General features: G+C 44.9%; 1 long non-coding RNA gene across 1 annotated transcript; it reads left to right on the top strand.

Moving 5' to 3' along the window:
- The first annotated feature begins 2,430 nt into the window (after positions 1-2,430).
- LOC132210813 (uncharacterized) lies at positions 2,431-8,606 on the top strand. Its single transcript, XR_009446995.1, has 4 exons — positions 2,431-2,694; positions 4,386-4,522; positions 5,910-5,982; positions 8,253-8,606. It is a non-coding gene; the product is annotated as an uncharacterized LOC132210813 (long non-coding RNA).
- The last annotated feature ends 5,818 nt before the right edge of the window (positions 8,607-14,424 follow it).

Below are 14,424 nucleotides of genomic sequence, written 5' to 3'. Positions count from 1 at the left end.
ATGGGCAGTTCAAGTGGGCAAATTGCACATTGTCGTCATGGATGTGTAGATGAGGTGGGGTACAGGGGGATAGTTTTGGGTGGGATGCTCTGAGGCTTGGAGTGGATTTGTTGCGTTGAAGAGCCTATTTCCGGGCAATCGGGATACTGTGACATGTCCAGAATCTATCTAATGAACTGGCCCCAACTGCTTCCTGAAACATCACGAGAGAAATGTCCACAGGTTCAAAATTCACTGAGTGAAGAAGTTCCTCCTCATCTCAGTCCTGAATGGCTTACCTCTTATTCTTTGACTGTTCCAGACTTTCCTAACATTGGGAACATACTTCCTGCATCTAACTCGTCCACTCCCATCATGATTTTATGTTTCTCTAAATTCCAACAAAACGAAAGATGTTTCAGAGTTGACACTGTGACACACACAATGCAGTCCAGTGGCAGTTGGAAGACAATCGTTCTCTGGTCACATAGGGGAAGACTGTACCTACGTGCCTGTCCTAGAAGCGTGTGTTGAGGACAGACTTAAAGGAGCTTTTCTCTGCATCCAACCTCCTTTGCCTCAGTTCAATTCTAATATGTAGCTCACGGCTGGATGTACATGAGTCTGTGCACAAAACACCCTGAAACTTTCAATTTGGTTCCAGTCTATAGCTCACTCTTGAGTATCTGTTATTCTACATATAAACCACATCAAACCTGTCGATTGGATTCTCATGTGTCATTCACTTCTGAGTAGCAGTTATTCTGTATATGAGCCACCCCAGAAACCTCCATACATTTTCATATGTAACTCACTTCCAGCTATTTGTACATAGTCCACCCTGGAAGTCTCGAATATATTCCAGTCTGGAACTCTCTCTCCATTTTTGGTTATTCTGAATCTACCTGTTAATCTGGTGGGTGTTACCCTGAATGTAAATTAACCAAACTCCTAAACTTGGCAGGAGCTCGGGAGATTAAATTGGGACGATCTGTTATAAGGCAAGTCCACATTTGACATGCGGGCACTGTTGAAAGACCTGCCGATGAGAGTTCAGCACTGGCATGCTCTTTTGAGCAGGAAGGACGAGGATGGCAAGGTAAGGGACCCTTGCATTGTGAGTGCGGTTATGAATTTAGTCAAAAGAGAAAAGAAGCAAAGGTTTAGGAAGCCACCATTGGACAGAGCTCATGAAGAACATCAGGAAAATGGGAAAGTAATCGAGCAGGGAATGAGTGAAACAAGAAGGGGCATGAAATGACCTTGGCAAGCCGGGTTAAAGAGAATCCCAAAGCATCCTATAGATACATTAAAAACAGCGGGATAAATGGGAAAAGGTAGGACTACTCAGTGATAAAGGAGGGAACTTGTGTTTGGAGCCAGGGGATGTGGGTGAAACCCTAAATGAATACTTTGCATTAGTGTTCACTCAGAAGGGTATGGAGGATAATGAGGTTTGTGTGGAGCATGTTAATGGCTGGGCTATTTTGAGATCAAGACAGGGCTGTGAACAGCATTGATACGCTGAGGAATCTTGGGGTTCAGGTCCACAGCTCCCGGAAAGTGGCTGCACAAGTAGATAGGGTGGTAAGGAAGGTATATGGCATGCCTGCCTTTATTGGTCAGGGAAATGAGTACAGGAGTTAGAATGTGGTTTTGCAGCTTTGAGACTTTAACCAGTCGGCACTACGAGGATGATGTTCAATTCTGGCCGTAGCATTATAGGAAAGATGTGCAGGCTTTGGAGAGGGTGAAGAAGAGGTTTTCCAGGATATCGCCTGGTATGGACCACATGAGCCATAAAGAGAGGTTAGAAAAACACGGGTTATTTTCTGTTGAGTGGTGGAGGCTGTGGGGAGATTTGATAGCCTACACATTTATGAGAAACACAGACTGTGTTGGCAGGCAGAATCTTTTGCCCAGAGTTGAAATGATTAGCACTCAGGTGCATGCATTTGAGGTGAGAGGGGGAAAGTGCAAAGATGTCAGAGGAGCAAGTCTTTTTACAGAGAGTGTGGTAGGAGTCAGAAATGCTCTGCCAGGGGTGGTGGAGGCACATATGATAATGGTGTTGAAGGGACTTTTTGATCAGCTCGGGAGCATGCAAGGAATGGAGGGATATGGACCAAGTGCAGGCAAAAGGAATTAGTTTCATTTGGCATTGTGTTCGAGACAACGTCCTGGGCCAAAGGGCCTGTTCTTGTGTTGGACTATTGTCTGTTGTACATTTCATTAACTTCTCTCCTGAATGCTCTGGCCCTTGTTGTCACAGTCTGCTCCCTTGCTCTGGATTCTTCAACCCGTGGAAATAGTTTACCTTCATCAGCTTTCTGTAATTTGTGTGCAATGGTGCTGACAATAATGTTTAATAACTTAGTAAGTACTTGGGCAAAGGAGAATTTGACCTCATGTTTCAGGCCAAGCGAGCGCACACAGACACACGCACACGGACCGAGGGGCATGGCCTGAAAAGATTGCCTTGGGTTTTCAAATATTAAAGTTCCATTGTATTTTTCGTGGATGTCAATTTAACAGAAGACATTCGCACATCTGGGTCAGGCTCAAGACTCACCTCCCCCTTGACACTGAAAGGCTCCTGTACCACATTCTCTCAGGATCATATGATGCGTTTGGGCGTAGGACATGGCACCTGGGCTTCAGACAACTGTTCATGTTGATGTTAAGGACCAGATAACGAATCAGGAATCAAAACAGGTCAGAAAGAATCAAACAAATGATCTTGGTGTTGAATTTATGGAGTCGTGTGTGCAAGAGAGAATGGGAATGAGAGTCAGGGACTGAGTGCGTTTTGTGGATTATGACTGGTCCAGGGTCAAGGACAATCACATTATGAGTACATCATGAAATTACTGGCACTCAAACTGCACTCAGACGGCCTCACATAGACAGGCAGTGTCTCCCCATCGCTCCTCCCCCAACTCCCCCCTCCCAACACACACACACACACACACACACACACACACACACACACACACACACACACACACACAGAGTCTTCAGTCAGAATACATCAGTTCAAAATCTCACTGATTATCTGTCCTGATGAAACCAATGTAAAGTTCCTCCATGTGGGGTGATTTGGGATATTTGACAGGGAAATGGCGGTGCTTGAAGAGGAGGCACGTGATCAATGTTTTAAATTCTCAAGCCCTGCTGATTTATTCAAGAAGGTGAAAGGAAATAAAAATTGAAACTCAACCGTGATATGGCTCATGTAGTGCCGGGCAGAGAGAGACAGGAGCAGAAGAGAGAGGGGAAGAGTGTTCTATTCTGGGAGCCACAATAACAGCGGGAAAAGCCTGAGAGATCCTTAACAAATATCCCCATTGTCTTCCCAAATCCACTGTGTTGGTGCGTCTACAATAGGGCTCTTAGATGCCAGAGGGAAGCAATGTTTAACTAATTCAAACTAATTTGACAGAACTAACCAGCTTAAAAAAAGTTATTTAAAAACAAAAAATGGTAAAGCTTTGCAGCCCGAGAATTAGCATCTCATTGCCAGGGAGGTTCCTGTCTGCAATTAACATCTCAATAAGACACAGGCCTCCCCAGAGAGCAGACTGAGAGATAGTAGGAACTGCTGATGCTGGAGAATCTGTATAAAGAACATCGAACAAAGAAAATTACAGCACCGGAGCAGGCCCTTTGGCCTTACAAGCCTGCGCCAATCCAGATCCTCTGTCTAAACTTGTCGCATATGTTCCAAGGATCTGTATCTCTCTGCCCCCTGCCCATTGATGTATCTGTCTAGAAACATCTTAAATAATGCTATCGTGGCTGTCTTTACCACCTCTGCTGGCAACGCATTCCAGGCGCCCACCACCCTCTGCCTAAAGAACTTACCATGCATATCTCCCACAAACTTTCCCCCTCTCACCTTGAAATCATGACCCCTCGTGATTGAGTCCCCACTCTGGGGAGCGGGGGGGCGCGGGGGCGTGGAAAGCTTCTTGCTATCCACCCTGTCTGAAAGATCTGAAAAATTGAGAAAGCAGGAAAAACAGGAGAGTGAAGGAGAGGCATTTGAGATGATGAATTAGATTCTGGGGTCAAAGGAAATAGTTAAACTTAACCATCATCACAGGGGGGGAGAAAAGATCAGATTATCTGACTGCGGTTATAATTTTGCATGTGGGATCTTACTGTGCAACAATTGTTCAAATGCCATCATTTCAAACAGTGATGTTGTAATCAGAAAACATCATTTCAAACATTTCCAAAGGCTCTGCCATGAAACTCAATTCATTGCCTGATATGTGTGTGTTTGAATGTTGCTGAGAAATTTGCTGAGTCACTGGGAGAAGAAACCTGTGATCTTGCTGTGCTCTGCCTCCATAAAGCTTGTCCTGTTTGCCTTTCAACTAATGCTATCTTTTTTTCCCAAGGGTTTTTCTTTGTCTATTTGAAGATTGAAAGAGAGAAAGTTTGGAAACGAGAGACCTTTGAACAATCGCTTAGTCCAGAGGGGACATGGTCCTTAGACCTGAAGTCTGTTGAACATGATGCAACCTCTGAGGCCCATGTAAGTTCTGTCTTTTCATTGCCCCAGAGTTTAAGTTCCTCTGTGGGACCCTGGTTGTTTGTGGCCTCTGGTTAATTGGGTTCTGTCGAATTGCAGCCCTGTCATTTTCAAACATCGAACACAGAATTGGCTGTAAACTATATCCATATTTCACTCTGTCTTCATAAATACTGGAAATGATGGAGAACTCGAGTTTAGTAAAACGGAGAGACTGAAGCGAGCCTGTGTTAGAAGAGAAATTGTTTTGAAGGCATTGATGGGATTGACAGTTCATAAATTCTAAGGGCCTGACAATCTGCATCCCCGAATAGTGAAGGCCGTGATCCTACAAATAGTGGACATATTTGTGTTCATAATTTGAACTCTTTCCTTCATCTTTCATCCCAGCTGCTCTCTGTTCCATGCCCATCCCAGCACATGCCCCCACCCCCAGCACCCATCCTCACAAACATCTGTCTTCCTCTCCCACCTAACCTCCGAAAGGGGCATGACTTGGAGGATGTTTGCTCAGAGAACAACCTCAAACAGCAGCTCTTTGGGTCACACCAGCTCCTTCTGTGCTCTTTGAAATCAGAGTTTGGTGGATTGCACTGGACTGTTGCGGTAGAAGCTGCTGCCACGGGGCAGTTGTGAGCAGTCAATGAGACATTTAGATGTTGCAAATTGATCAGCAAAAGCAACATGACAAGGGAAGCCGAGCACTCATGTGAGAGTGTTTTTGAGAGGGAAGGGTCAAGCCCCTCTGATCATTAAACCGACATAAACCCAAATCTGCTATCATGGGAGTGGAGGATCCCTTCTACACCCAAAACACCCAGAGAAGCTTGTCATTTCCCCCCGTAATTTGTCAAATTAATAGTGAAAGGAAAGGAAATCCCTGATCCACTTCATAAATAACAAGTGACAATTTATTTATCTAATCTTAACAATGAACTATTTAAAAGACATACTAACAAACTGAATAATTTCCACCTTTAATACTAAGTACTCCCTAACTAAATTTAATTGGGATGCAGTTCAAATAAACACAAGTCCCACTTCATAAATCCAATTAATAAGAACACACTAAATTAAAACTTTATCTTTCCAAGTTCATAGAGACTGTGTTCTGGAACGTCCTGCTTTCTGCAGTTGTTCTCCTGATGATCGTTATTGACAGAAGTCTTGTATCATTCTTTGTGTGAGGACTTTTAGCGAAACAACCATGGTATCTATAAATTAGAAAGGCTTTCTCTGAGAGTGAAAGGTGTAATCTTATGGCAGTTGGCTCTCTCTCTGTCCCTGCTGATTTTCAAACAAAAATGATCTTAAATGCCACTGATGATGCAACAAATTCTCACAATATTATTGGGTTCAGGCTGTCAACAGAATCACGTTTAAATTTTAGATAACAAGTTGAAGAGCTGGATGAACACAGCAGGCCAAGCAGCATCAGAGGAGCAGGAAAGCTGACGCTTCAGGTAGAGAGCCTTTTTCAGAAATGGGAAACAGGTTTAAATTTTCCTGCCTTCCTTATCCAGGTGCTTTGTTGAAATTAATTGGCCAATTTCAAACTTCTTGTCTTGGAAAAAGTGCTGCTTGGCTGTTCGATACAAAATGTTTCCATTCAGGCACTTTCTGTGCCCCTGCATTTATGAACTTCCAAGCACAGCCCAAGCATAAGCTCTTAAAGGGACTATGGTATTATTTTCCCCATGATCATTTTTACCAACAAATTCTAACTTCCTGCCTTCCAATTCGTGAAATCTCTACCCAATGTCCTAACTCCTCTCCTGTAAAGAGAAAAGTAACCATCATCATGAGAAGATGGCTTCAATTTTTAAAAAAAAATCTGTATGTTCCTGCTACAGAATACATAGTTCAGAACTGAATTAGACCGTTCCTCCTAAATGTACATATCTACAACACACTAGACTGTACCAGTTCTATGTTTCCTGCACATTTTCTTTTAAACTTGCGATAACACATCTGCAGTAGCATTTTTCTATTCCGCAACATGTACAATTTGTAAAAGCCTGTAACATAAAAATCCAATCAAGTAGTCTCATATTTTTGCTCAAAACCTTTTGCAAATGAGTGAGAGGATTGTGATCTCTACACACAACCGTTTCTGAAATATTGTTCGTAAAATGTTGCAAGGCCAGTACAAAACTCAACAGACCTTTATTTTTTTTTCAATGATTGAGTATTTTCTCTGATGAATATTGAGTTTCTTTGAGCAATATCCAATTGGACTTTCAATTCTACCATCATATTTCTGCACCAACACAGCTCCAACCCCAGTATCGCTGGCGTCAATGACACTCTCTACAACAGCCAATGCAGGTACGATGCCCTGAATGACCTCTGTCTGTGTTGTGATGAAAGCTAACGGCATGCTGGCCTTCAGAGAAGAGGATTTGTAAGTAAGCCTAGGGGTGTCGTGCTGCAGTTATACATTGCCTCGGTGAAGCCAAACTTTAAGTAGTGTGTGCAGTTTTGTTCTCTGAGTGTAAGAACCACATTGCTGCTCTTAAGGGAGTCCAGCAAAGGTCCACCAGACTAATTTCTGCGGTGGCAGGAATGACAAATGAAGAAGTATTGCATCGACTGGTCTTGTACTCCCTGAAATTTCGAAAAATGAGGGGATCTCATAGGAACATATAAAATCCTGATGGGACTGGACAGGCGGGATGTGAGAAGAATGTACGCAATGTTGGGGAAGTCTGGAATGAAACTAAGGGGTGACAGTCTGAGTTTATGGGGTAAGCCATTCAGGGCGAGATGCGGGAAATCTTCTTCACTGAGTTGTGAACTTGTGGAATTCTCTACCACAGAAAGCTGCTGACAGCATTTCTTTAGATAGAATCTGGAGGGAGACTGACATGATCCTTATGGCTAAAAAAACTGAGGCTGCAACATTTCACTTTTTTTTCATATTCACTCACAGGACGTAGGTGTCTCTGGTAGACCAGCATTTAGTGCCCATCACAGAGGGCAGCTATGTGCCAACCACATCATTGATGGGACTGGAGTCTCATGCAGGCCATGCCAGGGAAGGATGGCTGTTTCCCTCCCGAAAGGAATCCAGATGGGTTTTTCATCAACAAATGGAAATGTTTCGCAGTCATCATTAGATCCTTAATTCCAGATTATTTTTATTGCATTTAATTCACTTTGATTCATAGAGATATTCCCCTCAGTCTTCCAAACCACAGTGAAAATAATCCTCACCGATCTGAATCTGCCAGACCTGACACGCAGTCTGGTAAATCATTGTTGCATTCCCTCCATCACGAGAACATCGTCCCTCAGGAAAGGAGACCAAAACTGTACACAATACTCCAGGGAATGGACTCATCTTGTCCAACTGCAGTGAAACAGCCCCGCTTCTGCACTCAAATCCTCTCCTTTGTTGCTGCTCCTGCAATGTTGACTTTCAGCGACTGATGTACGAGGGACACCCAGGTCTCATTGCACCTCACCCCCAACTTTCCCAATCTATTGCTGTTCAGATAGGAATCTATCCTCACGTTTATGCTCACAAAGTGTACATCCTCGTGTCATTTCACATTATATTGCCGTGCATTTCCAAATGAGTCATCTCTTAAGATGATGAAACTGGACAGTTGTAGCTAGAAAGGTAATTGCGTGCCAAATATGTTAATGTTTGATGGCAGTTCATCTGATAACTATCTAATTGTCAATAAATAATGTTTGATTGATGCTACAGGCCAGTTCTCTCTTTCAGAAGATTTGAGCGTGAATTCCCTGCCTGCGTTTCTCATCTACATTCTCAGAGCGAGATCGGGCAAAGTTGACCTCGCCCCCTGCCTGCCTTTTGTCTTTTGGGTCTTGCCCGACCCTTTACCTGAATGACACTTACCTTTTCAAGTGGAACCTCCACACGGGAGTGCGAACCGGACACAGACCAGTTCCCGCACGTTCCAAGGATTCTCCTGGGATTAATTCATGTTCTTAAGTTTATGCAGAACAAAGCACACCTGCAGGATTTTATTGGAAAAGCCTTCAATCTTAGTTTCTCAACAAAGGTTATTACTTCAGAGATAGTAGGAACTGCAGATGCTGGAGAATCTGAGATAACAAGGTGTCGAGCTGGATGAACTCAGCAGGCCAAGCAGCATCAGAGGAGCAGGAACGTTGATGCTTCGGGCCAAGACTGAGAGATTTCTGAAGAAGGTTCCAGGAGTGAAACGTCAGCCTTCCTGCTCCTCTGATGCTGCTTGGCCTGCTGCGTTCATCCAGCTCTACACCTTGTTATTAAAGGATATGACTTACACCTTTCACAGCTTGCTACTTCAACTGATCTGCCCAAGCTACAAGAAATGATGGAGTGCTGTGAATGCTGCCCAGACCATCACAAAAACCAGCTTTCCTTCCATTGACTCTATCTATACTTCCCACTGCCTCAAGGAAGCAACCAAACCCTCCCATCCCATGATACTCTGTTCCAATCTCTTCTTGTGGGCAGAAGATGTAGGAGTTTGAAAACACATATCAACAGATTCAAGAACAGTTAATTCCCCTTTGTTATCAGACTTATGAATGGACTTTTCTTATATATTACAGTTAATCTTTCCCTGTACATTCTCTGTAGTTGTAACAGTATATTCTACAATCTGTTCTGTTTCCCTGGTGTACTGATATAAGGTGTGATTTGTCTGGATAGCAAGTAAAACAATACTTTTTCACTGTACCTTGATACATGTGACAATAACAAATCAAATTGAATCAGCGTCACTCGGGTCAGTGGCCCATCAATTTTGGCTTCACACCCTGGACCTTCCAAGACATATCCTGACAGGAATTCCACAAAAACCAGCCTCTTTCAAACAGCCTCTGATGTCAATAAATCCTTTCTTAAAGTATGGGGACAAAAACTGGACACAGAACCTCCAGTTGGCACCTCACCATCACCCTGTGCTGTTACAAGACTTTCCAGTTTTCAAATTCCAAGCCTCTCAGAATAAAGGTCAATATTCCAGCTGCCTTCTTTCACCTATTTTTCTCATCAACCTGTTCAGCGGTATTATTACACACCTCTGGAGCAGGTGGGACTTGACCTCAGGTCTCCCAGTCCTGGGGCATGGAGATGACCATTGTGCCACAAGAGGGACCCTGGGACTGCTTTCTTCCTTTTTGTTCATTTTTTTGCTGAATCTAATTTTCGAATCAACCTGTTCAAAAGCATTTTTATACAAGTTCGGAGCCGGTAGGACTTGGACCTGGCTGTCCTGTTCTATTTTTCTCATCAACCCGTTCAGAGATATTGTTGCACATCTCTGGAGCAGGTGGGAGTTGAACCCGGGACTCCTGGTCCATCAGTGTGTAATACTACTTTACCACAAGACAACCCACCTTTCTTCTTCATTTTATATCAAAAAAATTAATGAATCAGCTTGATCAGAGATATTTTGACACATTTCTGGAGCAGATGAGGATCCTGTTGCCTTGTTAACTCCTGCTGTGTTCGCATGCTGACATTTTGCATTTTTTGCAAAAGATCTCCCAGATCCTTCAGTGCCACACAGGTGTTGGTTCCTCTCGACACCACAATATGAGTCCACCTTTTGACTTCTTCCCACTAAGGTCTCATACTTGTTTGGGCCTGAATACCATTCTGTATTGAGGCAGTGGATGGACCTGATTTCTCTCAATCCAGCATGACATTGGATACAATTGTGTCCCTGGAAATATCTGACATTTGGCCGGGGATAGATGGATTTTGGGTGGAGGTCGGGGTGACGTGGTGCTGAAGATAGATAGGTGGGAAGAAATGTTTCCTCTTGACTGATGGGTCAATGAACGGGGAAGCACAGATTGAAGGTAAGGGGCACTGTACCACTGCATAAATTCTGCTTTTTTTTTTGAGCTTGTTGAAATCTTCAGACCTGACTATCTGCCAGTGTTGACTCTCCGTGATATCACAAATAAAATCTCTTTACACTAAAGTCTGGGCCTTTGGTGTGTGATTTAATCTAGCCTCTTTGGCAGGCATACCTGTCAGGCGTCTCACATTGAAGTGAATGTGCTGTAATTCCGCAATCTTTCCTTGCTCTCGGCCACACACTTGTCTGCCTTGTTTATTTAACTTGCTTTCTTCAACTTCAGTACAAACCTCAAACTTTTCCTTTGTCACATGACTGTTTGGGTGCTTCCCCACTACCAGTCCAGCTTAAACCTCCCAGGGTAGTTCCGGCCAATCTCCTCACCGGGAGATTGGTGCCCCTGCACTGAAGGTGCTCCCTGTCCCACTTGTACCTCTGCCCCAGCAAAGATCACAATGATCTAAAAATCTGACTCGCAGTCACACCTTCATCTGACCGAAAATCCTGTTCGTCTCTTCACTACATGTCGCACCCAGAGATTACTATCCAATTGATCCTGCTTTTCAAACTCCTGCCAGCTCCCTATATCTGATCTGCACGACCTCATCTCTTTTTCTACCTCTGTCTCTGTTCCCAATGTATACAATGATCTCTGGCTGCTCACACTCCCCTTTCAGAAATTGCTGCAATCACTCTGAGATGTCCTTGACCCTGCCACCAAATGAGGGAACACAACATCTTGGAGTCTTGCCTGCAGCTGTAGAAATGCCTGATTGTGCCCTTGACTAGAGAGTCCCCGATCGCTTCTCATACTTTGCTATAGTCTGCTTAACAGCAGTCGTTTGTGGTGCCACAGACCTCTCTGCTGTTGCTGCTATTTTCCTGTGAGAGGCTGTCCCCGACAACAGTGTCCAAAATAGTTGATTTTTTGAGAGGGGCAGAGCCACAGAAGACTCATGTACTGCCTGCCGACCTCTCCTGGTGGTCACCCATTCACCTGCCTGAACCTGTTTCATACTGATGTCATTAACCTTCACCCCGCCACTTTCACCCCAGGACCGGTATTATCCTTCTTTGTAGCTCTCTTAAAACTTGTGGATTTATGATCATAGCTTGTAAATGCCTCCCCACTGAAACTTTGCTCATTCCCCAAGACACGGTCCAGTACAGCCCCTTCACTGATTGTACTGTCTATAAAGAACATAGAACAGTACAGCACAGTTCAGGCCCTTCGGCCCACAATGTTGTGCCGAACCTTTATCCTGAAACTAAGGTCTATCTATCCTCCACCCCTTTGTAATACGATCATCCATATGACTATCTAATAGCTGCTTAAATGCCCCTAATGAGGCCGACTCCACTACCCGCTCTGGCAATGCATTCCACGCCCCAACCACTCTCTGAGGAAAGAACCTACCTCTGACGTCTCCCCTATATCTACCTCCACTAACGTTAAAACTATGCCCCCTCGTTATAGCGACCTCCACTCTGAGAAAAAGTGTCTGGATGTCCACTCTATCTATACTCTGATCATTTTGTACACTTCTGACTAGTCACCTCTCATCTTTTGTCGTTCTAAAGAGAAAAGACCTAGCGCTCTCAACCTTTCCCCGGAAGACATTCCCTCCATTCCAGAAATATCCTGGTGAATCTCCTCTGCAACTTTTCCAATGTTTCCACATCTTTCTTGGAATGAAGCGACCAGAACTGGACACAGTACTCCAGATGTGGCAGAAACACGGTTTTGTACAGCTGGAGCATAATTTGACAGCTCTTCAACTCAATCCCTCTCTGAATGAAAGCTAAAACACCATACGCCTTCTTCACAACTGTATCCAACTGGGTGGCAGCTTTCCTGGTATTGTTCCAAGAATCTTCCCTGGATGCACCTAACAAATTCTACCCCATCTAAGACCCTGGCACTAGGGACATCACCTTGAAAACTGGTGAAAGCGTCACTCCGGTGAAAGGCTGCAGAATTCTGGCAGACCCTTTGGCACACTTCATCAAGGTGCCAAGTGCTGTAATGGAGTTACCTGTAATCCCCAACAGCCACCAGTGCTCTGTTGATGACTGTCATGGAGGAACATGTGGTTTACTGTGTCTGTCTGAATTCACGTTTTATTCAAACAATTGTCTCAACATACAAGCTCAGAGGCTCCCAGACCTTTTTATTCAAATGGGAGAAGATGAGTGGCTTCTTCTTGTCAATATCACTGACATTTCAGTGCCAAGCTGTATGCTTACCTGGATTGCAGATCATCTGATAAATTCGGAGAAATGTCAACAGCACATCGTAAGCATTTCCGTTTATAAAGCAGCTACTCAGCCCACTGCCTTTACCCATGGCAAACAAGCCGTGTCATAGTGGCAACAAGGTGTAGAGCTGGATGAACAAAGCAGGCCAAGCAGCATCAGGGGAGGAGGAAAGCTAACATTTCGGGTCGAGAACCTTCTTTAGAAATGAGGGAGGGGAAGGGGATTCTGAAATAAATCGGGAGAGAGGGGGAGGCGGACAGGAGGTGGATAAAGCAGAAGATAGGTGGAGAGGAGACAGACAGGGCAAAGAGGCAGGAATGGACCTTGTAAAGGTAAGTGTAGTTGGAGAGGTAGATTAGATTAGATTAGAAACCCTACAATATTGATACAGGCCCTTCGACCCAATAAGTCCACACTGCCCCTTGCAGCATCCCACCCAGACCCATACCCCTATACCCCACACACCCTTGAACATTATGGGCAATTTAGCATGGCCGATCCACCCAGACTGCACATCTTTGGACTGTGGGAGGAAACCGGAGCACCCAGAGAAAACCCACGCAGACACGGGGAGAATGTGCAAACTCCACACGGACATTTACCCGAGGCTGGAATGGAATCCGGTCCCTGGTGCTGTGAGGCTGCAGTGCGAATCTCTGAGCCACCGTGCCACCCCTACAGGGAGGGGATATTTCAGTCCAGGGAGGACGGATAGGTCAAGGAGGCAGGAAGAGGCTGGTATGTAGACGATGGGGGTGGAGCTTGCAGTGGGAGGAGTGGATAGGTGGGAGGAAGGACATGTTAGGGAGGCAGGGATGAGCTGGGCTGGTTTTGCGATGCGGTCAGGGTAGAGGAGGTTTTGGAGCTTGTGAAGTCCACATTGGTACCATTGGGCTGCAGGGTTCCCAAGCGAAATATGAGGTTCTGTTCCTGCATCCTTCGAGTAGCATCGGAGTGAGTGGTCCCTCCGGAAAGCAGATCAGGGTGGGGAGGGAAAATGTCTTTGGTCGTGGGGTCAGACTGCAGATGCTGGAAGTGCCGGAGGATGATGCGCCGCATCCGGAGGTTTGTGGGTTGGTATGTGAGGATGAGGGGCATTCTGTTTTGATTGTTATTGTGGGTAGTGGGTGTGAGGGATGAGTTGTGAGAAATGCGAGAGACATGGTCAAGGGTGTTTTCGAACACTGTGAAGGAGAAGTTGCAGTCCTTTTAAAACAAGGATATCTGGCAAGTTCGGAGGTGAAATGACTCATCTTGGGAGCAGATGCAGCGGAGGAGAAGGAATTGGGATTAGGGGATGGCATTTTTGCAGGAAGATGGGTGAGAGGACTGGTATTCTTGGTAGATGTGGGAATTGGAACACTTGAAATGGATATCGGTTTACAGGTGGTTGCCACAGATGGAGACAGAGAGGTCAAGGAAGGAGAGAGAGGTCTCAGAGATGGTGCAGGTGAAGGTAAGGTTGGGGTGGAAGGTGTTAATGAAGTGGATGACCTTTTCAAACCCTCGTCGGAGCACGAGGCTGCACCGATACAGGCATGGATGTAACGGAGGAATATGTGGTGGATAGGGCCATTGTAGCTTTGGAAGAGGAATTGTTCCACCTATCCTACAAAGAGGCAGGCATAGGTTGGGCCCATGTGGATACCCATGGCAACCCGCTTTGTCTGCAGGAAGTGGGAGGAATTGAAGGAGAAGTTGTTCACGGTGAGGACATGTTCATCTGAGCCGATGAGGCTGTCAGTGAAGGGAAAATGATCCATATCATCATGGTGTTCCTGAGCTGTGTCATAAAGCCATAAAAAGCAGAAAGGC

The sequence above is a fragment of the Stegostoma tigrinum genome, chromosome 21 (genome assembly GCF_030684315.1).
Source record: "Stegostoma tigrinum isolate sSteTig4 chromosome 21, sSteTig4.hap1, whole genome shotgun sequence".
Classification (NCBI taxonomy): domain Eukaryota; kingdom Metazoa; phylum Chordata; class Chondrichthyes; order Orectolobiformes; family Stegostomatidae; genus Stegostoma; species Stegostoma tigrinum.
This window is presented reverse-complemented; position numbering and strand designations above follow the sequence as displayed.